The sequence below is a fragment of the Ursus maritimus genome, unplaced genomic scaffold (genome assembly GCF_017311325.1).
Source record: "Ursus maritimus isolate PB19 unplaced genomic scaffold, ASM1731132v1 scaffold_1, whole genome shotgun sequence".
In the NCBI taxonomy this organism is placed as follows: domain Eukaryota; kingdom Metazoa; phylum Chordata; class Mammalia; order Carnivora; family Ursidae; genus Ursus; species Ursus maritimus.
Genome location: NW_024423343.1, coordinates 15,502,517 through 15,528,271, shown reverse-complemented (window position 1 = coordinate 15,528,271; position 25,755 = coordinate 15,502,517). Strand labels below are relative to the sequence as shown.

Sequence of the window (25,755 nt, the reverse complement as noted above, 5' to 3'; positions counted from 1 at the left end):
ATAAAAGGAGAGCTTCCACCCATTACCAGCTGCAAAGAAATTACTAAATTATGGCATTGTTTTAAGCAGAAGCTGAAAGCGATGGGGCGCCTGGGTGCCTCAGTCAGTTGAGTGACCGACTATTGGTTTGGGCTCAGGTCATGATCTCAGGGTCATGAGATGGAGCCCTGTGATGGCCTCCATGCTCAGTGGGGTGTCTGCTTGAGGATTTGCTTCCTCTGCCCCTACCCCCACTCATTCACTCCCTCTCCCTCTCTCTCTCAAATAAATAAATCTCTTTTTAAAAAAAAAAAAAAAGCTGAAATTGAATAAGAAAAGTTAAAGAAAGTGAAGAGAAGAAGTAGAAAAAAGAAAGCATTTTTATTGATCATCTACAATGTTCTGGGCCTCTTGTTGGAAATGTTCCCAGTTGCTATACTGGGGACATCACTTAACACCACTTAAATGATCCAACATTTGGGGTTCTTATCAAATGCCAACCGTTTGTCATTGAACAGAACCCACCCAAGAGTAAAAGAAAATTTGTTGGATACATAGCTGACCCCAAAGCTGTTTCTTTAAACAAGTAGATACAGTAATAAATTCAAAAGACCAGAGGGAAATTTATGGTTATTTCTTCAGGTGATCTCTTTTGTTTCGCCTCAAATCATCTATACATGATTTCATGTGACTTTCATCTTCTCTTTGTTCTTTGTCATATTGTTTTGTTTTTTAAATATTGAGTATGTGTTACTTTTATAATTAGAAACAAAAGAACAAATGAAGTTAATAAGAACATTTAAAAGTTGAAAAAAGAAAGTATCGTGTCCTTTTAAACTCTTTTCTATGTAATATTTCAAAATTACACTGAAAAAAATTACACTGAATTTCATATTGTATTACATAAACTTCCAAAAAGTACACAGAAGTAGAGGATATCACAAACTCACGCCATCATTTCAGGACTCCGCAGCCACCATTCAATGTCCTCCATCAGTTTCCACACTAATTGCCTCCACCCTTTTTAAAGCAAATTTCAGACATCAGGTTATTTTAGTCCAAGATACCATAGCACAAATCTCACAAAAGAAAGGGAGCATTTTCCTACTTAACTGCATTGCATGGCCACACATAATAAAACTAACGATAATGTCTAAAACTATCTAATACCCTGGCTATAATAAAATCTCCCCTATTTGCTAAAAAAAATCTTGAAAACTGTGCCTATCAAGAAAATGGTACATATCAAGACCCAAACAAGGTCCACTCATTGTATTTGGCTGTTTATAATCTTAGATCTGTCTTGACTCTTAATCTGGAATGGTCTCTCTCCACTTCTGTTTGGTTGTTCTGGGCCGTTGACTTCTTCAAGAAACCTGGTCACAAGTCCTGTAGAAAGTTTCATATTGTGTTGGGGCGCCTGGGTGGCGTCTGCCTTCGGCTCAGGGCATGATCCCAGGGTTCTGGGATCAAGCCCCACATCGAGCTTCATGCTCTTCTGGGAGCCTGCTTCTTCCTCTCCCACTCCCCCTGCTTGTGTTCCCTTCCTCACTGGCTGTCTCTCTTTCTGTCAAATAAATAAATAAAATCTTTAAAAAAAAAAAGAAAGAAAGTTTCATATTGTGGCTTTGACTGAATATATATTCTAAATGGCATAGTAGCAGCTATTTCTTCAAAGCAAAACAAAAACTCCTTTGCATAGAAATTTCAGAACTTCTATCACCTGTAGGTGTTGGAATCTTTTAATGGCCATTTTGCATAGGGTATGTACTGTATGCTTTTAAATATGCAAAGATTTTGCATCCAGGTTCTTCCAAAGGCTCTGCCCCCGTGCATGGTAAAATGTCTCACAGCTGGCTACACTCCATGTCCCCATTCTAGGCTTTTCTGTCTCTTTGACCCCTTCATTATAGAAGCACACCCCAATTTTGTTCTTCATCTCTTGTTTGACCTACTGATTTGGACTTGGACTTCCAGGTCTTTGTTTTGGCATCCTTGGGCTCTACTTTCATTGCCTTCCTCCCCCGTGCCCACATATCAGCAGCACATCTGGCCTCTGCGGTTGTCACGCTCTAATTATATCTGGGTAAGGATGACAGGCAGATTGCACTGATAACTCCAACTTTTCCTGCCTTCCTGTACCCATGGCCGTTGATCATTTCCTCCCACACTGCCCCTGGACTTGGCCATTTGACTTTCTTTGGCTAACGGGACAAGACCTAACATGACAAAGCAGAGGCTTGAAAAGTGTGTGCTGGTTTCCTCTTGTTCTTCTGCACAACTGAGGCCTCTTTCTCATACTTGGGTCACCACCTGGAGAACATCCGCAAGCTAGCGTGCTGCAGGAGTGTGAGCAAATGTGCAAGGGAACCATCATCAGCTCAGACCATCCTAGACCAGCCGGCCCTTGGCCAATCAGCCAGCTGACCACAGACCAACATAACTACACAGCCAATCCACAGACTCAAGAGAAGTAACAAAGGACTGTTGTTTCAAGCCATTAAGTTCTGGGATAGTTTATTGCACAAACAATGGGTGACTGATATGGAGGGGAAGATGAATCCCACACCTAAATTAATTGAGGGCCATCCTATTTCTGTACAAAAGTGAACTACACGAACTTGTGAGTTGGATGAAGGCCCTTGATTTTTCCAGAAAAATGTAATTCTGAATCTTCTGAGGTTCAAATGAGTATTTTCTTAACACCCCCCAATTTCTGCCCCTTTAAGGATGAAGGTCAGTGATGATAGTCATTGACCTGGAAAATTCCAAGCAAAACCTTAATATGACTCCTCCATTATCAGATATGAGAAAAATTATTTCAAGGCCACTGGAGTTTGCATTTGGGTCAAAAGATTCTGGTATCTCTTCAACAGGACAGATTGATACCATTATTTTGTGAACCATGAAATTGGTAGCTCCTCTCTGATATTTTGAGTTAGCATTTGAAGCTGACTTCACTATTTCAATTCAAGCGTGAACACTTCCATGATTAAAAAAAGCAAAAGACACTAAAGGAAAAAAAAAAAACCACAGAAGAATAAATGCCGTTCAGAGATTAGGCAGTGAAAACTGTAGAGACTGGAGCAGAGAGTGGGTCTCCGAGTTCCTTGGAACCGCACCTGGCAATGAGGACAGAGGCGTCCTTGAGGCCAAGACCAGCGAACGACTCCAGCAAACATATGGTGGTGAATTAAATTATCTTTTAAATGAAAAAATGAAATATCCCTGGAGTCAATTAGAGCTGGACCAAATCCTGACTCTTGTAACTGAATAGGGGAAACGATTTGGGGCTGCAGTTTATGTTGATGAAGAAATGGAACATGTGATACAGGCTCTTTTCTTTAAGAGAAAAGTGCTTCTTTAGTTGAGAGCTTGGAAACACCTTATTTGCTAGACCACTAAAAGTGAGGTGAGACTTTTTTTTTTATTTTAAAGATTTATTTTATTTATTTGACAGAGGGAGAGACAGCCAGCGAGAGAGGGAACACAAGCAGGGGGAGTGGGAGAGGAAGAAGCAGGCTCCCAGCAGAAGAGCCTGATGTGGGACTCGATCCCAGAACTCTGGGATCACGCTCTGAGCCGAAGGCAGACGCTTAACGACTGAGCCACCCAGGCGTCCCGAGGTGAGACTTTCTGTCAAATCACCTGATTATAATGGCAGACAAATCGTTGACGTTGAAAAAGGCTTTGACTTCACTGTGGCAAGGATTCATGCAAAGAGTTTGGGGCCTAGGTATAGTCATTATCTTCATACCATAGAACCCCATTTCTTATGTCTGAGGATGGACATTTATCCATCTGAGGGTATCTTTCTTTAAATTTTAGTTAACATACAGTGCAATATTGGAGTAGAAATCAGTGATTCATCATTTACATACAACACCCAGGGCTCATCACAACAAGTGCCCTCCTTAATGCCCATCCCCCATCTAGCCCCTCCCCCGCCCACCTCCCTCCAGCCACCCTCAGTGTGTTCTCTATGGTTAAGAGTCTCTTATAGTTCGTTTCCCTTTCCCCTTTTTTTTTCTTTTCCCTCTTCCCATATGTTTATCCATTTTCTTTCTTGAATTCCACATGAGTGAGATCATATTGTATTTGTCTTTCTCTGACTGACTTATTTTTACTCAGTATAATACCTTCTAGCTCCATCCACATGAAAATGCAAATGGCAAGATTTCATTTTTTCTGGTGGTTGAGTAATATTCCATTGTATATGTGTACCGTATCTTCTTTTCCATTCATCAGTCGATGGACGTTTGGGCTCTCTCCATAGTTTGGCTATTGTTGATAATGCTGTTATCAACGTCGGGGTGCATGTACCCCTTCGAATCTGTATTTTCGCATCCTTTGGGTAAATACCTAGTAGTGCAATTGCTGGGTTGTAGGGTAGTTCTATTTTTAACTTTTTGACTGTTCTCAGCGTGGTTGCACCAGCTTGTGTTCCCACTGACAGTGTAAGAGGGTTCCCCTTTCTCCACATCGAGGATATCTCTTTATGCCCCAAATAGATAGAAACGCCTAGTAGAGAGCTTTAGAAATCACCTCAGCCCTTCCTGGCCAAGGTCATAGCCTGTTGGGATAGACTCCATTCCCAGGAGTCATTTCTGGTTTTGGGGTGTCCTTCTGCCAAGGCTGGCTGTGCCTGAACGGAGCACATGAAGCCAGCAGACATTACGTCAACTTCGCGTGTTCCTCAGCAGAGCTTGCTGTGCACAAACCCAAGCCAGAGTTCCTTTGTTGAAAGTGACCTTCCTAGAGCCTGAACTGTCAACTGTACCTTCATACCAGAGACTTTGCAGTAGAAGCTGCTGGGAGGGCTGGGAGACGGAGGGAGAAGGAAACCCCACCAAATCCAGAAGGGGTTACAACATGCCTGGACACTCTAGGAAGAACCAGAATAAAAGCAGGAGTTGAAAGCGAAGCATTTACCAACAAGAAGTAACCCAAGTGAAATGCCCCTCATGTAAGTGTACTGGAAAGCGTGTCGCAAGGGCCACGAATCTGCCTTCCAACGCCTCCAGACCCCTGCTCTTTGTGCTCTGTGCTAACGTCTTTCATTGTCGTCCGCTTCTATTTACTTTATTATCATTGGCTCAACTTTCTAAGAGCAATAAGAAAGGGGGAGAAAGTAAAGCAAATTACTGAAGTGGGCTTGGAAATGGGAAAGGTTGTATCAAGATGACATTTGAAACGCTGGCCCAACTTTTCCTTTGAATTGCACAGTTAAGATCGCAGAACAATACGGGAAATGAGCCAGATTACACGGTACATTAAAATAAACTAGAGTTATTTCCTCAACCCCACAAAGTCGGCAATGCCACGGACCACTGCCTTTCCATGAGATGGAGAAATCCTTCCCATCTTTTGGAGAGGTTCTATTTTAGTCCTTGGAAAGCATATTTGGATTTCTTTATTTTCTTTGTATTTCTTTCCCTTGTTAACATATTCGGTAATGCATAGGGCCGAAGCCTCTTCCCTTGGGCTGGTAATAACTGTGAGTTAGAGCAATGCATTGTTTCAGGGTTTTCAAAGTTCATCAGCGACTGGGTGTTTTCCTGGTGTAGAGGAGTTAAGTAGCATATTCCAAAAGTTTCTTTGCAAGGATGTTGGTTTTATTTTTCCTCTGATGAGAAGCAGCCTAGTAGTTTCTACCAGTCTTAGACAATTAGGTTTCTTTATATCCCATTTGCATTAGAAAAATTAATTTAGTATCTTTTATTTAGCCTGGCCTTTGAGGTCCATAATAATAATGAAAAGAAAGCCAACTGGTATAAGACCCGGCTGCCAAAAAATTGTATTTAACATTAGAATTTTCTTGCTTGCTTCTCCCTGGTAGACTTCGAGATGTCTCTTTCTGCAGAATGTTCTGCAGCAGTCATTTTAAAGCTACTTCAAAATCATTCAGCCTAAGGTCATAGCTGAACATGGACAAGACTTCTTGTTAGTTCACTTGGTCCTAGGGTCAGCTTCAGAGAGTTTCAGGAATTGTTTATCCCTACAAGCAAGTTTCATATCCTACCTGCTTCAACTAAAGATGGGAGGAGACCAATACTCTGTTGAGACCTGAAAAGTATGTGCTCTTTTACTTTTAATTAATGAATAAATGTTTTGCTTATTAAGTAAAGACCAAAGAATATTAACTAGACAGCTTTTTATACTCAGGCAAACATATCTTACACATTGAACTATGGAGAGAAAAGGATTTTTTAAAATAAGGTGGGGTATATTTTATTATTATATTACTGAAATTTTGAACTTTTATTTGTGGATTTTATGATATAGAATGTAATGTGTCTATTCTAGTTAAAGCTGAAAATTTTCTCTGCCTTCAAAATTGTATTCATCCCTTGTTTTCATTTCTTAAAGCACTGTTACAACTTGGACATTTCCCCAGTGTTCTGAAAAACAACTCTGCCCTCTGGGCTTGCTGCTGTGCACTCAAATTCATCCTTCCTTTTTCATGAAAGGTAACACGTATTTGTAGCTTAGAAGTTTTATCAGTCCGTTTCCTGACTGTAGAATTTGAGAAGTGTGTCAGGGTTCTTTCCTTTTGTCCTCTCTCTACACCTTACAATCCAAAGTGGCAGTGTTTGCGATGGTATAACATTCTCAACCACATTGTGGGTCTCTTTCATTTGTCACAGAGATTTACTCCACTAGACAAGAGGTTCCTCCACAAATCTTTCCTGAATGACCTAAATCTATTCCTGGCTTCGGGTGAGATGACCAAGGGGATCCCCCAGTCGTATGCCTAATCTCTCCAAAGAGCCTTCTGTGTCATTGAATATAGTGCTAAAAATGGGACAGTCCAGGCAAACTGGGCAAGTTGTCTATCTAGCCTGCATATATGCTCTACAAATGCAGCTGTCTTGGTTGCTTATTGGGGTTTCTGTAGTCCCTAGAAGAGGCATATGGTAGATGCTCAGTAGATATTTGTCACCCGAATAAATGAGTACTATGCAGGGTCCATTCTGGCAATGGGAGGTAGTTGGGACAACCTCATGGAGTTTCCAGAGGCAGCATCTGATATCAGAGCTGACGGTGTTGGAGGCACAAGATGTGCGGTACGGGGTCTAGGGGCGATGTGCTGGTTCAGCTTATGCATCAGCTGGACTGGGTGGAGAAATGCCCATATAGCGGTAAAACATTATTTCTGGATGTTTTTGTGAGGTTGTTTCCGGAACAGATGAGCATTTGAATCATCAACTGAAACATAGAAGAGCTAAGGGAGAGGACAAAAGAGAGAGCATCTTGAGATCTGTGTGACAATATCATTCAGCTTAACACATACGAAATGTGATTCCCAGACATGGGGGGCAGAGAGAGTAGGGTACACAAAGGTGTGAAAAGATGTCAAGAACACTCCAAAATGACGAATGATATGAATTCACAGATCCTAAACTCAAGCACGAGAAATACAAAGGAATCCACACGTAAGCACGGCATAACTAAACCAAAAATGATGGCCAGTCGTAAGGGCAGGCGGAGAAAAAGACACGTCACATTCAGTAGACACAATACAGAGAGGGGATGATGTCACCAGAAACAATGGAGGCCAGAACACAATCAAGTGACATCTTTCAGGCACCGAAAGTGTAACTCCAAGCTTTTACCTTGACTGCCAAACTCATGCTGTCGTCCAAAGAAGCCCAGTCTCGCCAGCCTCATTGCTAGGTGGTTAAAGCTGGAGTAAACCAAGGGATAGGATGAACTCACAGAAGTCGAAAGAGAAACTGAGGGCTTGAATAACATTCACAAATTTGGCAAGAGGGGAAGACCAATAAAGGAAGTAGAGCGAGTGGAGGCACAACGGGCTTGCTCAATTCCAAAAAAAGTGTGCTCTTTGCACGTTGGGCTGGGCAGCTCCCCAGGGTGTTTTGCATCCTGAGCTCCAGTCATTCAGCCATTGTAACCACCAAAATGATGACCCATGCTCCTCGCATTTTTGAATGCCCCTCCTGGCCCTCGACTACTGGTTATGGCAGGATTTCCCAACCTGGGCGATATTGGCAATCTGAGCTAGAGGGTCCCCTGTTGCAGGGGCCATCCTGTGTACGTACGATGTTTAGTCGCATCCTTGACCTCTTCTTGGTCAACGTCAGGGGCACCCCTATCCCACTGTAATAACCAAAAATATCTCTAGGCGTTGCCAAACGTCCCTGGGGGCAAAATCCCACCTCCATTTTGAGAACCACTTGGGTATAAGATAGCAAAAACCTGAATCTTAAAAAGAAATAAAAGGAATCGGAAACAAATAGGTAAAGGAGAATGTTTCAGGGAAAAAGAACACTTTTCACATGGCAGTGGACACTGAAGTTAGAGTGTAGGGTAAAGAGAGAGCAGGTTGAGTCAATAAGGCATCAGCAAAGGTGGACATTGAGTCGGGAAAACTGGACAATGGAAGAAACTGGGAAGATACCAAGAGAGGCAGCAGGGTCCACAAGGTCTTGCTTTTGTAGTGGAGAACTTTGAAACCTCAAAGGCAGAAGGAGAGAAGGTGATAGAAAAAGGGAACTCAAGGACATTGCTGAAAGTGAAGGGGATGTAAGAATCAGCGACACTCGGGCTGCATAAATGCCGCTGACTACATGATTAAGCACGTAGGTAGATACCGTGTTGCAGGTATTCTAGAAAGTGATGTTTCTTCTGAAAGTCATCCACCCTTTCATAAACATAAAGCTTCTATCCCTCCTTTACAACCAAGACAAATGAAATCAGTGGGTCGAGCTCTTCACTCTGTTCTAATCTATATTTGGCCATGTCCTGCCCAGACTCCAGGATCCCAAGCCGCTTGAGAATCCTTGATTTGCAGCGTGAAGGCAAAATCAGTTCTCACTTACAGACAGCAACTAATGAGGTGAGGTAGAGGAGGAAGAGGAGGGGTAGGAAGGGAAAGAGGGGCAGAGAGGGAGAAGGAGGAAGAGTGGAAGGAGGAAGGTGGGAAGGGAATGGAGAAAAAGAAGGGGGCGGGGATGGATAAGGAGCCAGTTAATACATTCATTCAGTTGAATCCTAGTGCTCTCAACTTCTGCCCTTAGTAGTTAATGTATAGGAACCACCCCACTCTTGATAGGTAGTAAGAAATAGACAAAGATGGGAGATAAATCCAAATTGCTTTGGGAGAGCTAAATCCCTACCTCATTCCCTATACCAAAATAAATTCCAGATGGATCCATATTAAACTTTAAAACTGAAATAACAACAGTGCTGGAAGAAGATGTGGGTGGATTTTTAAAAACAATATGAGCATATACAAGACCCTTTAAAGCATATTACAAAACCCAAACCAGTTCCATGATGGAAAAACATTGCTAAACATGACTGTATAAAATTTTTAAGTTCCGCATGGCAAAAATAACATCAAAGTAAAGAGATAAAACAGGAGAAACTGCCAGACATACTATGGAAAAAGAGCCATTTTTGTGGTAGTACAAAGAATCCATAAGCAATGGAAAAAATAGAAAAATGAGCAAAGGAAAATGATCAGGCAGTTCATAACAAAGGAGATACGCGTTGGGGCAATAAACCCTTCTAATTATAAAGAAGCAATTAAAGTAATGAGATGCCCTTTTCACCTACCAAATAGGCAAATATTTAAAATACTGATAATGCTTAATAGCGCGATTGAGTAAGAAAGGAGTTTCATATGTTCTTAGAGGGCCTTGGAATTGGTGACATCTCTCTGCAGGATAATTTTCAGATATGTTTCAAAATTAAAAATGCACAAGCCTTTGACGCAGCAAGTTCACCCTCAGGAGTTGATCCAGAAGACGTTAAAAGACGCTCTGCACCGAGGTGAATACCATAGAAGTCTCACTGCACCCTGGTTTCTGAGAGCAAACTCTGGGAGCAGCTCCAAGCATCCAGCGACTGCGGGCTAGGTAAATAAATGATGGGATTGTTTCCTATGTGCAGGAATTACTGACGAAAAATACCTTGCTTTAAGAAGCAGGTCACTACTTTTACAAAAGAGAAAGTGCAAGGGCTCAGGTGAATCTGCATCTGGGGAGGCCAGAAGCTGCAGGCTGGGAAAGGCTGCAGGAACGGAGGGTTTGGAAGCCCAGCCATTGGCAGATGGAGCCCACAGAGCCAAAAAGTGCATCACTGCGAGAAATGGTCTCTAAAGGGGATACGTGAACCAAGAGCAAAACTGAATCGCTCTTGATGCTGATTCCTCTCTTTGGAGCCAGGACTCATCTTTGAGAGTAAGGCGGTGCTTAGCACAGGGGTGCTGTTGGCAGATAGCCAGGGTGCAAAATCAGAAAGACCTAGACAGCACCTCCACAAGGCTTATGCTCAGCTATTTTAATAAAGAGTTTTATTTTTATGGAATTCTTTAAAGAGCACCACGGAGTAGAAAAGCATGCTAGCAGGACTCTTAAAGTACATCTTCAGTAACTGCAGGGGCTGAGGAAGTCAGCAAAATCCATCTGGTGAATGACGCTAGTGTGAAGCAGTGATCGTGATTAAAGTCAAGTTTATGTCGGAACAATTAATTACTGAATCAATTTCTCTAATATGAGTAAGCTCAAGTGTCATATTCCATATCCTCAAAGTATGGATTGGAAAAAATTATTGTTTCCATAAAGACATTATATACACATGAAGTCAGTGAACCAAAGGCTAAATATTTGAAAAAATATATATATATCTTTTATATATATATATAAAACATCATATAAATTACATTGGGACACCTGGGTGGCTCAGTAGGTTAAACATCTGCCTTCAGCTCAGGTCATGATCCCAGGGTCCTGGGGTCAAGTGCCGCATCGGGCTCCCTGCTGGGTGGGGAGCCTACTTCTCCCTCTGCCCGCCCTGCCTGCCGCTCTCCCTGCTTGTTCTTTCTCTCTGACAAATAAATAAATCAAATCGTTAACGTACATTGAAAGGGGTGGTGCACCTGAGAATCTTGTGTAAATTCTCTTAAAACTCAGCGTTACCGTTCCCATAAGAGACAGATTGCAACACTTCGTTCGGAGAGCATTGCACACCTACGTGTCCATCACGTCTGCATTTTAAATGACAGCTACTTCTCTTGCCCAGATTTAGTTGAAGGTATTGATTCATACTTAGTTCGATCGTTCTTAGAAGTTTGCTCTAAATATATTTTCTACCAATGAAAACATTTTCCCTTTTTTAAAAGCACAAATCAATAGATGCTTTCTTGGGTCCTATTATTGCTGTTTTTGTGATTCACCTGAGGTGTCCATGGTCAGGAGTACATTATGGTCTGTACAGAAGGAGAGACTTTTCATTTTGCAGTTAAAGCAGTTCTCACTGTAATTATTGTTTACATGCCTGTGTCCTCCTCCCTCCCCAACTCACACAGCCACACACCCACATATATATGGACACACACACACACACACACACACACACACACACACACCATCTTTGTAAACCTTGGGCCTTACCCTAATAAGTGCTCAATAAATATTCGTTGAATGAGTGATGAAGTGCCCTTTGAGACACCATTTGTTGCCTACTCAGTATCCATTTTTATCTCTGCCCTGCTTGCGAAGAATACCTTGATTTGTTCAGGTGGTAACAGGCATCCCTATCTCAAGGCAAGGGGATGAATTGCGATTGGTCTAAACCAGGGCTGGTAAGTTCATTCCCCTTGGCCAGTATTGCTCAAAGGGTGGCCGTGTCGTCCAGATATAAATGAGTTTTCTAAGTGGGCTTTCGGAAAACATTTTGCTTTCTCAATACGAAAGATCAGACTCAGTTGGCAAAACCCTTTGCCCATCCTTTTCTTTCTGACAAGAAAACATGAAATGCCCAGACGCATCTGACCGTCAGTGACACATGAGGACAAAAAGCCAACAAATTAAAAATGGCGGGAACTCGGAAAGATAGAAAGGACTTATGCCAACACCACTGAGTAGCCACACTAAGTCTGAGAGAAAAATTGCTTGTGCTACTCAGTGTCCAATAGTAGTAGTTAGGCATTCCTTACTTACCAAAAGCATTCCTTACTGACACCACCCCCAAATGTGTATCATTAAAAGACAAAGAAGTACTTCAATATAGGGAAGCCATTTCTGGCTCTTCCCACTCTCTCATTTTGAGTATTAAATTAGTTGTTGACTTCACTGACTTTCCCTCTAGAATAGGTCTTCCCCAAGTTTGCTTCTACATTAGTTTTCTGTTATTGCATAAAAATTACCACAAACTTAGCAGTTTGAAACAACATTAATTCATTACCTCACAGTTCCTGTGGGTCAGGAGTCTAGGCACCGCCAAACTGAGTTTTCTGCTGAGGGTTTGACAAGGTTGAAATCAAGATGTCCTCTGGGCTGCCCACACAGTTCTAGCAAACTCCAGTTTGTTGCAGTTGTAGGACTGAGGTCCCCATTTCCTTGTTGGTCATAAGCCAGGGACTGCTTTCAGGTCCCAGAGGCCGCCCACATCTCTTCCTGCTTTTGTCTTCAAGCCAGCAATGGACAACTTCTCACACATCAAATCCCTCTCGTCCTTCAAATCTCTGACTTCCTCTGTCTCTCTAGACCTGGATTTAAAGGCTTCTTATGATTAGGTCACGCCCGCCAGGACAAGCTCCCTATCTTAAGGTCAACTGATTTGCAACCTTAGAGACATCTGCAGATCCCTTCAAAGCAGGACCTGGATTAGCATTTGATTGGCTATTTCGGAGAAGGTGTGCGTACATCAAGGGCTGGGAATTCTGCCCGCCACACCTCCTGGAGGACAGAGACTGGACCTTACACGTGTTTTTCAACTCCCTATCTTTCCTACCCCAAGGTCCTTGTGATGTTTTCCCACTGCTGTCAGAAGTTCTGTTCAAATGAGTCTATCTGTGATTGCAGGTTTATGTCGAATGCTCCCTGAGGCACAGGCGTGTCGAATGGCCACCTTTATAGCGTATCCCCCAGTGATATATCCTCAATGCAAGTCCAGAGTGAAGCCAGGAATCTGCATTTCTCACCAGTACCATTGGAGAGTCAGGAGGTGGGTGGTCTACAGACCACTGGAGAGAAATAATTCCTGACACTGGATGTGCCTTGAGGGGACAGGCCATTCTTTCCAGGGCTTCCAGGAGGCACTGATGACAGGAAGTATATAAATCACCTGGTACGTTATGGGCACACAGTGAATGTCGATCTGTTTCTCTGCTCTGTAGCACAGTATCTGGCATATAGAATGCAGTCACCACATATCAGCTGATTGAAAATTTAAGGTGTGTTAGTTAGGAATACTCTTGACAGCAAGGCACAGAAAACCTGACTAATAGTGGTTATTAAAAGCCAGGATTATTTTTTGCCCAACAAGCTGTATGTAGGTCCACTGTAAATATCAGGGCTGTGGGCTGGTGTCTCTGTGATTCTCTCTTTTCTAAAGGATTAAAAAAAACAAACCAGTTCTACTGGAATGTAATTTACATACCAGAAAGTTCACCCATTGCAAGCATACAATTCATTGCCTTATAATATATTCACAGAGTCCTGCAACCGTCGCTGCAATCTAATTTTGGAACATTGTCATCATCCCCCAAAGAAATCCCATTAGTAGTCATTCCCCTCGTTTGCTTTCCTCCTCCAGTCCCAGCCAACCCCCAGCCTACTGTCTGTCTCTGGGGGTTTACCTATTCTGGGCACCTCCTCACAGCTAGTTTGCAAGGTGTTCTTAGCTTCGTGCATTTAGAACTGGGTGAGCCATTTGATATTTAAGAGCCAAACACTGATGTGTATCTTTAGCAACATGATTATGCTTCCTCCTTTATCTGCAGGAGCTGATCTCTGCCAATTCGAGGACCCATTAGTTGACCAGCTGCCATAGGAGCTCTGCTGCTGTCAGCAGACACCTTTTTCCTCCTTATAATCATTTTTAGAGGAGCTACTTTCTCCTAAAGCAACACAAGCCTTACCAACTAGTATCCCCGAGGTAGATGATCTAATATTTGTCCTCCCAATTGATGTTGGTACAATGAAGCTTCTCTTCTTTGTTTATATTTTGAAATGAAGATACTCAGATCCAAATCAGAAAAAAAAAAAATCCTAATCCATTTTCATGGTGTCATGAACCCAGCATTTAACTACTTGTATATGTGCTGCCAAAGCGAGCACAACAGTTAACTACTTGTATTAAAAATAAACATACCCCGTATATGTGACAAACGTGCTGGCTTCTAGACATAATGGAATTCTTCTTTAAAATATTTAACCACTGCATGGAGACCTATCCTACTTCTTAGGATGACAAATGGTTTCACTTGCATTTTTTTAAGAGAAATACCTGCCGTTCAATGCCTGTGCTAGCATTCAGTAACGACATATTTCCTTGTAAGTTAATATTTAGTAAAATTTTATCGGTCTGACTTCATAATTAAATTTTCTAATCAGAAAAAATATTTGGATTATTGTCTAGAACAAAAAGGTCTGTTATTTCTTTTTTTTTTTTTTTTTTAAAGATTTTATTTATTTATGTGACAGAGAGACAGCCAGCGAGAGAGGGAACACAGCAGGGGGAGTGGGAGAGGAAGAAGCAGGCTCATAGCAGAGGAGCCTGATGTGGGGCTCGATCCCGGTACGCCAGGATCACGCCCTGAGCCGAAGGCAGACGCTTTAACGGCTGCGCTACCCAGGCGCCCCAGAAAGGTCTGTTATTTCAATTTCATCCACACATGGCCTGTTGCTGGCCTCCTCTGCAGATCGTGATGAGGCCATTTTTGTTCATCTCTTCCCTCAGCCTCTGACCTAACTTTTCCCCTTCACGTCTCTCCCTGACTTCCTCCCACACTATTCTGTTTCTGCTTCTCTTTGTGCTGTGCCTTCTGTCTTCTGTCTGATGTATGCTTCCCGGATTTCTATTTGTCAGCCTGACATCCCTTCAGAATGGACTAGTCCGATCCTGCCTTCCTCACCCTGTGCTAAAAGCTATGTACCATGTCAGTGCATAATGTTGGCCGCCCCAGTGATTTTGTAGGTGGCTTCTGGGAAAAGGGATTAAATGGGACTTCCCCCCAACAGCAGCCTAGTAGAAAAGACACTTGTTTTTGCCCTAAAGCACAGGATTGTTCATGAAGGAGTAGGCCACTCGTGAGTTGATAATGCTAGTTAATAGTGGATTAAAGTTCTGTTTTATAGCGAGTGATTTAACCTTCCCAAATCTAGTGTTCTCATCTGTCAGAGTAATAGGAACTTCTCCAAACTTCTCAGTTGCTGCAATGATTAGAGATAATGTTTGTAAAATGCCACCTTCCACCAGGGTTCTCCGGGTTCTCCGGCCTTCAGACTCAGACCAGAACGGGACCACTGGTTTTCGTGGGACTCCAGCTAAAATCAGGAATCCACCCCTGGAATCGCAGATCGTGTGGTGAGTCGTAAGAAGTGGGTGATTCATAGCAAGGTACCCAGAAGCTGCTCGCCAAACCTCACGTCCGTCATCTGTGGAACCTTCCACACCAGGCTGCCAGTGCTGTAGGAGCAAGATGACTCCTGCTTCCCGTGTCACACCAGCAGCTCCCACAGGAGGACTCGAAACCGGACCTCTGACAGTGACCATGAGTTTGGGGAAGGTTGTTTTGAGGCCTCCAGCCCTGTGATGAAGGGAGAGCTTAGAAGTATTTTTTTTTTAATCAGAGAAAAGACATGAATCTACAAGGTAAAATTGTATTAACTGCAGTAACCAAAAAATTGTTCTCCTGCTTCCTCCCAGACAGCAAAGGCCAGCAAAGGCCAGCAAACGCCCATGATTGGAGCTGTGGAGGCGCTGGCAGGTGCTGTGGGCACTCCTGCCCCTGCATTCTCTGGCACTTTCTCCTAGAAGTGCACAAGACGTGGGTGATGTTTACCGTTCATAGGTCAGTGACACTGGCACACATTCAGCTATGCTACTCCCCTGAAACCAAACCAAAGTGAAGGTTAACCGAGTCCAGAAAAGGAATTGGACTATTTAACCCAGGCTCAGGAGAGATTTTGCACCCACTAAAAAAAGGGGGGCAACTTCCTGTCTCTTGTGAATTAAAAGCTCACTTGTGTGGCAGCAATCTGCCAATCAACTGAAAGAACTCTCCAGCATTCTTTCTACGATTCAACAAACCCACAGATACCAATGACCTCACTTCTACCAATGGTATTTACCACGGTTCATAAATTCAGTTCGTGACCAGAATGTAGATTGTTAAGTCTCCACAGGCATTTGTTAACCAATAATATGCTGGTATTTTCCTGACACGTAACATCCACAATAATAACCATTGGAGAAGCTGTTAGTACTTGAGACTCTCGAGCTCGCAGGAAACATGCACTATTCAGAAATCAGAGTGCGGGGGCCCCTGGGTGGCTCAGTTGGTTAAGCGTCTGCCTTCTGCTCAGGTCATGATCCCAGGGTCCTGGGATCAAGCCCCGCATGGGGCTCCCTGCTCAGCGGGGAGTCTGCTTTTCCCTCTCCCTCTGCTGCTCCCTCTGCTTGTGCTCTCTCTCTCTCTCTCTCTCAAAATAAATAATAAATCTTAAAAAAGAAAAGAAAAGAAATCAAAGTGTGTTTGGTTGTTCCATTTGCCTCCTGTCATTGCTCTCGCTGACCATGAGAACAGCCCTTCTGCCCGTCATGTCGGCCGCACATGTCAGCACGAGGCGGTTTTGCAGTATTCCAACAAAGCTTTGTATTCACCTCACAGAGCGAATTCGCCAAATGATGATGTAAGGGAAGACGAGTCAATGATAATGCAGATAGGAAAAAATTGGGGGATCTGGAGAAAACTCTATGACCCTTCAAAAAAAAGTAGGATATGGAATGATATTATCCCCATGGTTACAGAGGGTTATACTTGGGCTCAGAGAATTAAGACAATTGACCAAAGACCAAATGAAATTCCTGGATTTGAATCAGGTTTATGCCAGATCACTGCGCCTCCCAGAATTACTGGCAATGGGAGAGGGAATTAGCAGTAAAGAAGGCTATTAGCGATAAGAAAGCATGATGAGGGAAATTACAAATTAGCACGCTGGTTAATTTTTTCTGGGGAGATAAGTGTTCGTTATTTAAGCAAGACAATATCCTTATTAAAATCACCAATGTGTAAACGTAGCCTCAGTAGAACTTCCACAGACGTACAGATGGATGAAATTCAATTAAGGAAATTCAAATATAGGATCATTTACTGATTGTTACCAGCTCTGCTTAAGGAAGGCGAGAAGATTCGGGAGTCGCATTTATTACTAGATTTAACGACACAGCTGTCGTGTCTCTTCTACTGCATTCCAGAGTCCTTCAGGTAAGGGATGGTGATTTCTTTTTGTATCTAACCATCGAGAGACGAGAGACGGCATTCCAAGGGACAGCATTGTGAACGAGCAGCATTGGCCTTCCTTGATTGAAATGCAGTGACTGTAAACCCAGATGCTTCAGGGACCAAGCTAGCGATGAAATGAGCAACGAGGATTATGCAAAATAATACCGAGTGAGGAGAACTGTAGAAAACCCCAGCACGTTGCCCCATCTAGAGAGAGCAGCAGAGACTCGGCTCGGGTAAGTGTTGCCATAATGAATCTTGGCCCAGTAGTACCAGTTTCCAGTTTTGAGAGGCTAAAGATGTCTATGGTCCACACGATCATCTGATTTTTTTAAAGGTTGGCACTTAAGTCCATTTTTAAGATCACGACCAGATTCTGAAGGCTCTCGATGTCACTTCCTGTGTGGATTAGCTTGGACTTTTGTCCATAGACCGTGCTCAGGGAGCCTCTGTGCTGAAGCCGGGCCGTAGCCCTGATTCTGAGAACCTACCCTGGCAGGCCTGACGCTCGGGGCTTTCGGAGAGAGTGGGTGCTGGTCCTGTTTGCTCAGGCCGGTTACAGATCGGTCATCTGCGCATTGTAGACATAGAGCTACAGATGCTGGGGTTTACAGGATGGTTATTAAGACGCCCTCAGCAATAAAGAACACTGAGCCTGAGGGGTTCTGCGTCCTCCCCTCTATCCCCCTCACTGCCTACGGCCCTTCTCTCCACAATATGACTTATTACATCACCCAGTTGAAAACCCAAAAGCCTCTAGACTACATGTTCAAATTTTTTTTATTGTCAATCAGGTGAGGGTGATGGGGAAATGGTTAACTGTGAGAAACACGAGCTTGTACTATCTGGTGGTTGGTGGCCACTTTTCCATGATTGTCAGCTCTTGGTATAATTATTCACAATAATCTCTTCCATGTAAGTGTTTTAAAAACCGCTTCTCTCACTAGCCAAGCCTGAGCAGTTAGAAAGGTTTTAAGATTTTATTTATTTATTTATTTATTTATTTAATTTATTTTCTTTTAAGATTTAAGAGAGAAAGAGAGAGAGCATGAGCCGGGGGTGTGGCAGGCAGAGGGAGAGGGAGAAGCAGACTCCCTGCTGAGCAAGGAGCTCAATGCAGGGGCTCGATGCGGGGGCTCAATCCCAGGACCCCGAGATCATGACCTGAGCCAAAGGCAAATGCTTAACAGACTGAGCCACCCAGGAGCCCCAGTTGGAAGTTTTAAAAGAAAAACAAATCTTTTTAAATCACAAGAGTAATGCATGGCTGTGAAAAACTGAAACAAATCCCAGGCGCATAGAGTGAAAACAGAATGTTCCTGTTCGCTCCTCTCCAATGCCAGGAGGTACACATTCGCAAGTGGGAGTTTTTATCCCGGATCTTCTGTTCTTTTGTGTGTGCACACACAAGCCCATGCACACATACACATATGTATTTTGTGTATTTTAATATATTAAAGGTAAATAGCAAAATGCTACACATACTGTTCCATATTATTCTGGGACCTGCTTTGTTTATTAGACACAGTGTTGGAGGTGAATATCTGTGACAGTTTCCAACCAACTCATAAAGCTTGTAGATGATTCATGAATACATGCATGAAGTATAACTAAAAATGCTTTCCTTAGATTCGGAAGCTTATTTAGAGGCTTTAAAATTTTGATAACCAAGTGGGATAGTTCTCCCCAGATCTATGTAATAAACACGGTCTTAGAAAGTGTCACGTTAGCTGATTTTGTGCATTGAATCATATTATAAACATGTCCAGGAAACTGGTTATTGGAAATGACTCAACAATGAGTGATATTCATAAGGAATGTTCTTTAGGAATAAAAATGACCATTCCTTAATATACCACTTGTGAAGAGTCAAATACATTTTTTTTTTGTCCTATGTTGTATGCTCAGTGCGTGAGGTTGACCAACCCCAGTGCAAGCCTGATGGAATTGAAAGATATTGTTCACTTTTTTTATTCGATGTTTTGATGTATTTTATCAAAATGGAAGCCAAACGAAGAGAAGGACTGACACCTGCTTGGCATGAGAGATCTCTCCCTCCCTTCGGATTCTGACTTGGGTATAGCACGTGAAACTTTACGCTATTCCTCATAAAGTGCTCAAAATCCATCAAAACTTACTAGAAAAACAAAGTATTTTCTATGATATGGTTTGATTCACCTGGAATCAAACCAAGAAGTCCTGGCTGAAATCAAACTCTTCACCAGTATTCATGCTTATGAGAGCATGTGCACGGGACCATTCCTCAGATGTCTGCTGCGGGCCACGTCCACGTCCCTAGCCGTTCTTCCTACTGCTTGCCTTCTTTCTGCTCCCCTGTTTGCAGGAACATCACCTGTAACTGTTTTCTTTCAAAGCAAGATTTTAAGCTGAAATTTCTCCCAGCCCGAAAGGGTTTTTTTTCCCCCCAAGATAATTTATGTTTGATGACTTATTGAAAGTGTCCAAACTGAAAAAAAAAGATGGTTTTCATTAGTTAGAAGGAAAGAGTAGCACTGCAAACAACACGAGATGGGTTCTGTGCTTAAAGGTTCAAAATGTCAGTGAGCGGGGTAGCCCACGGAGCCTAGGGCTTGGGTCAATTTATCAACAGGGGTAGGTCTCTGGTCTGCTGAGGCTACTGACCCTCAGGTACTTTACATAATGTACATGCAAAGATATACGTTAGCGTTGAAAAAACCCTGCCAGCAATCAAATTCATATATAGCAGTTTGCAAATTCTGAAAGGGTAGTGTGCCAACAGTTTGCTTGGATCTCAGAATGCGTTACCCATATAAAGTGACTAGATTTCCAGCAAAAACCGGGAAGCAATTTGATTCATTAGGAGGTGAAATATTATCAATAGATTCACTGAATTCTTAGGAAGCCCAGCCGGCCTGCCCTCTCCAACAGGGGGCTGGGGTGGGGGTTTAGGGAGGCAGGGTGGGGTGGCCAAGTGGTTTCCATGGCAGCAAGAAGCAGCCTCCAGCAGCAAGAGGATGGGTGGGGCCTTGGGGATGCTCTGCCTGAATGGTGGAAAACTGCTCAAGTCTGAGTCCGAGAGCCTCAGTTTCCATGTTCTGCCAATCCCTGGATGTCTGAGGTAGGCCTCTTCAGGCCTCAAGTATTAGAAATGGGGAATCTGATACCAGAGATTCGCAGGCAGCACACGAAAGGACCTCACAATGACCGGACCAGGCCCCAGAGAACGGCCTTGGGTGGTTTGCTCGCCTTGCCTGCTCCCCTGCACACCTGACTCATTTCCTCCTCACCAGCACAAGGCGGAGGTGTGCGCTCCGTGTTGTAAGCTCTGGTTTCTAAGTTTTCTTCTCTTTCGTTCAACAGATGCTGCCTGGGGTCTCAGAATCCAAATTCCCAAAGAGGAAGCATTTGGTGAACCCCAGTGAGGTCCAGTGTCCTGCCTGAGGCCAGCCAGCTCTGGCTCGGCGTGGGGGTGGGAGTGTGGGGGGGGTGCAGGTCACGTGGCTCACACGTGACTGCCAGCCTCCCCTCCCATTCATTCCTCCGCCTTCCCATGGGGAGCCAGCCTGCCCGCAGACCCTGCAAAAAGTAATACATTTTGTAATTCTGGGGAAAATCACATCTCAGAGCTTCACATAAAATGGAGAGAAACCCACTTGCCTCTCAGAGTTGTAGAATTTACCTGCAACAATTTCAAAATGAGTTGTAAGCTCTGAAAGCTCTAGAAACCGTGAGATTTTACTCCTAGTCTAGCTCGCCATTCACTGAATGAGTGTCTATTGAGCACTTAGTTCACACCGGGAGCACTTTCTAACACAAACACAAAGAGTAAAGACAAATTCTGAGGCTAGCGTGCTAACGTAGTAACAGAGAGAGTACGTTTTGGACTCACATAGGCCTGCACTGAATCCTCCTTCTGCCAATTATCAGTTGAGAGCGTTGGGCACGTTTTTTTCTCTCTGAGCCTCAGTCTTCTCGTCTGTAAAGTGGGAGTATTACTCCTTATGACAGCCTACATGGCCCTGTCTGATCTTAGTAGGGCAGGCTCCTTCTTTTCCTTCAGGTCTTTACACAAATACCCCTTCTCAGAGGTAACCATCTTACCTAAATATGTCTTCCCCCTCTGAGCACCTTGCTCCTCCCCACAACACTTACCATTCCCTAAAACTACACATTACTTGATTTGTTATTAGCTGTGCTCCCTACCGAAATACAAGTTTCATGATCCAAGGGCTCTGTTGGTGTTGTTTTTTAAACTTATGTAACCCCCAGCCTGGAACAGTGTCTGGTCTTAGTGAACATACATACTGTCATACAGGGAGAACCCCATGTGACAACAGAGGAAGAGATTAGACCAATACACCCACAAGCCAAGGGCCACCAAGGATTGCCAGCAATCACCAGAAACAAGGAGAGAGGCACGCTGCAGATCCTCCCCGTGAGCCTCCAAGAAAGAAACAACGCTGCCCACACCTTGATTTTGGACTTCTGACCTCCAGAACTGGGAGAGGATAAATTTTTATTGCCTTTTTTTTTTTTTTAAGATTTTATGTATTTATTTGACAGAGAGACAGCCAGCGAGAGAGGGAACACAAGCAGGGGGAGTGGGAGAGGAAGAAGCAGGCTCCCAGCGGAGGAGCCTGATGTGGGGTTCGATCCCAGGACTCTGGGATCATGCCCTGAGCCAATGGCAGACGCTTAACGACTGAACCACCCAGGCGCCCCTAAATTTTTATTGTCTTAAGCCGTCGAGGTAGTGGTTCTTTGTCACAGCAGCCCTGGGAAACGAACACAGTACTTAGTCAACCAACGGAGGCTACCATCACCTGTGTTAATAATGTAGCTCCCGCTACAATAACCTCAGTAGACAAGGCCAGCAGTCATCCTATAACTGCCTTTCCTGGGACCCTCTACCCCTCTGGAAATACACCCACCCGGTTCACCTTGAGTTGGACAGGTTTTCCAGACCAGGTTTGGTCCCTTTCCTACCCACCACGGTCATCCTGTGGCTTCCAAAGGTACTCCAAGACCAGAATCAGCTCTGATGGCACCTTGGCCAAAGCTGGGCCAGAGCTGCCTGAACGTGACATTCAAGTCAAGAACAGCATTGTCTGGAAGCACCCCAAATGTTCGTCAGTGGATTACTGGTAAAATAGAGCATCTCTTCCACTGATATGGAACAATCTCTAATTATATCATAAGTAAGAAAAGCAAGACCAAGAACATTATGTAAAGAATGTGACCATTTGTATTCAAAAAAAACAACAACAAAAAAACAGTCGATTCACATTTGCTTGTCTATGCAATGAAGTAAAATTCCACTTGAGAAAGTCCTTTAAGAAATCTGAATTATTGAAAGGGTCCTATAAAGAAACTTCTTATCCCCAGTGTCTCCCTGCCCCCAGGTACCATTCATCCGACAGCCAGCCTCCCCAGTCGTGGTGTGGAAACACAGCTTTTCTCAGGTTCTTAGTTGGTTTTTCAATGGCTTTTCATGACCTCAAACATCTACCACAAACTTTATAACCTGCCATTCGGGGCTCCCTGCTTACCTCAGGACACAGTTTCTCTTCCTCACGTCATTCCATTACACAATCTGGAAACTCTCCCCTCCAACCAAACACAAGTGCTCACTGAGCCCAGACACAACAGCCATTTCTGTTTTATTGAGGGCTTTTGACAAGAATGTGTGTTGACTTTTGTCACATGACTTTTCTGCATGTGTCCAAACGAACCTGTCTGAGTTTCCCAGGGCTCTGTCGCAAAGTACGGCAAACTGGGTGGCTTTAAACAATGGAATTCGTTCACTCACAGTTCTGGAGGTGGGAACCTGAGATCGGGGTGTCAGCAGGGCCAGACTCCTTCCCAAACCCCTCTGGGGAGTCCCTCCTTGCCTCTTGCTGTTTCTGGTGGCTTGCCAGCCATCTTCGGCATTCCTTACAGCTGCGTGACTCCAGTCTCTGCCTTCATCCTTCTCCCTGTGTGTCTGTCTTCACAGGGCAGCCTTCCTAGAAGCACACACGTCACGTTGGATCAGGGGCCCACGCTACTCCAGGAAGACCTCATCTTAACTAACTACACCTGCTGTGACCCTATTTCCAAATAAGGTCCCATTCTGAGGTACTGGGTGCTAGGATTTTAACATATCTTTTTGGAGGGGAGACACAATTCAACCCATATAAGATATAACATGACTTTTCTCCTTAGCACTATTAATATGCTGGATAATATTGATGGATTTGTTGTTGTTGTTGTTTTTATTTAGCGACCATTGTTCATGTTATGACTGGAACCAATCACACTTAGCCACAGTACATTCTTTTTTAAATGGACGGCTGGATTTCAGCTGTTGATATCTGAATTTTGAACCCTATTCACAAGTGAGAGTATTCTGTTGTTTTCCTTTTGATGCTCTTTTGGTTTTGAGATCAATATCATAATGGCTTTAATAACAGGAATTTTGAAAAATTCTTTCTTCTGGAATAAGTAGCATTGAGATTATCCATTCCTTAAAGGTTGGGTAGAATTTCCCTTTGAAACTATCTAGGCGAAGTGCTTTTTATAGGGGAGAATTTGAACCCCTTTATCTAGGTCTGTGATAATTGCTCTGTTAGACATTCTTTACTGGAGCCAATTTTAGGTAAGTTGTTTCTTTCTAAAAAAATTATCTATTTCATCTCCATTTTTGGATCGGTTTGCACAAGGGCATGGGAATACCCTCTAAAGACTTAAAAAAATATCCTCTGCTTTTGATGATTATTTTTCCTTAATATTTATAATTTTAAGCTTTTGTCTTTTTTCCTTTTAATCTTTCTTTGTCATTCTAGTGGTTTTTCAATTTTGTTAATTTTTTCCAAAGACTGTTTTTGGATTTATTTATCATCTTCATTGTTTTTCTCTTTTCCAACTTAATAATTTCTGCTTTCAATTATTTTTCAGTTGTCTTTAAGGTATCTGTAACTGGGAGATTTGTAAGGTAATTCTGATCCCAGATTTGGGAATTATAGCTATGGTACATGTAGTTTTTTACTAGAAATTGGTCTTCTGATGCCCTAGGTCTTCCATTAAACCATTGTTCTCATGTCATTGCGCATTTTTTTGTGTGTGCATGTGCATGTTATTTCTGCAACAGATGGAAGCTCTTTGGGGCCAAGGCTAGGTATCAGATTTGTTTGGGACGAGAAACACTGATATTGTAGAGATGAAGTTAGAAGTTAGTGTAGGTGTGAGAGCTTGTAGTAGGCAGCTTCCAAAATGGCTCCCAGTAATCCCTACATCCTACTATTCATGCTCTTGCTTATTCCCTCTCCCTTTGAATGTGGGCTGGACCTACAGACTGGCTTCTAATAAGTAGACTGTGACAAAAGTATTGGGGTGGGATCTCCAATATCAGAGCAGAAAAGATGGCTACTTTGTCTTGCTCTGATTCTCTCTGTCTCTGATTCTCTGTTTGACGAAGGTAACTGCTGGGTTGTGAGCTGTCCCATGGAGAGACCTGTATGGCAAGGAAGAGAGGGTGGCCTCTGGCCAATGGCCCACAAAGAATGAAAATCTGCCAACTACCACTTACGTGATTTTGGAAGCTGGTCTACTTTCAGCTGAGCCTTGAGGTGACGGCAACTTTGTGAGGAACCCAGAGCCAGAGGACCCAGTTAAGATGCTCCTGGATTCTTAACCCACAGAAACTTCAAGATACTAAACGTTGCTATTTTAAGCCACTATTTGTGGGATGATTTGTTACGCAGCAATAGATAACCAATACAGAATCCCAACCCTGGATATCTGCCTTGATCTAGGAAATATTGCCAAGTTGAAAACTGAATAGTTTAGTTGAAATGTGGACAGTTACCTGCTCTGTAGAGAGAGAACTCTGAATCAGAATTTAAAATGCAATAATGCAATTAATACCAAAGTTTTTCATTTAAAAGGCATTTTGACATTTTGTTTTAATTTCCTCATTTCGATTCAACAAAGAGAAGACAGGTTTCCCTTTGAATTTACTTATTTTTAGTGCTTTCTTTTTTAAAAAATTGTATCTGCACATGAGTATTTAGAATGTGTCGAGTTAAAGACAGACTGCCTAGATAAAATTGGGCAGATGATGGGTTGAATTATAACGTAGATTTAGATTTTACAACATTCGAGCCAACACTGGTTTGATTTCCTTACCTGATCGTCCACCAAAAATCTGTCCTTCCCGCTTTCACAGAAATATAGCTGAAGCTGGACATAGGTTCTCCTGCTAGAGATGACATTTGCAAGCCTGTCTTGGGCCATGTGACTGTGTTCTTATGGATGGAACACAGGCTACTGCTCAGGACTCTCACGGATTTCAGATGTGCCCATAACTCAGCTTCAATCATGCAGAAGAGGACAGTGACCTTGGGCTTGATCCCCCGGGGGGTGGGGCGGTCAAGGTGAAAAGACTCTGAGTTACTGGGTACTGTCATGGAGCAGAGCCGCCCACTAACCCAGACTTCTCACCTTGGAACTCTGACATGACAGGGGAATAAAAAGCCGTGCGCTTTAAACCACTA

The 25,755-nt window shown here is 43.2% G+C and overlaps 2 long non-coding RNA genes across 2 annotated transcripts in view; one reads left to right on the top strand and one right to left on the bottom strand.

Annotated features, from left to right (window-relative positions):
* LOC103662731 overlaps positions 1 to 7,656 on the bottom strand; it is a 14,703-nt gene extending 7,047 nt beyond the window's left edge. Inside the window, exons 1-2 of the long non-coding RNA XR_568557.1 lie at positions 7,596 to 7,656; positions 930 to 999 (exon numbers count right to left, since the gene is read on the bottom strand). This is a non-coding gene — a long non-coding RNA (uncharacterized LOC103662731). The remainder of the gene's footprint in view (positions 1 to 929; positions 1,000 to 7,595) is intronic.
* Positions 4,367 to 25,755, top strand: LOC103662732. The gene is made up of 5 exons (XR_568558.2): positions 4,367 to 4,945; positions 15,211 to 15,805; positions 17,212 to 17,475; positions 23,217 to 23,338; positions 24,678 to 25,755. It is a non-coding gene; the product is annotated as an uncharacterized LOC103662732 (long non-coding RNA).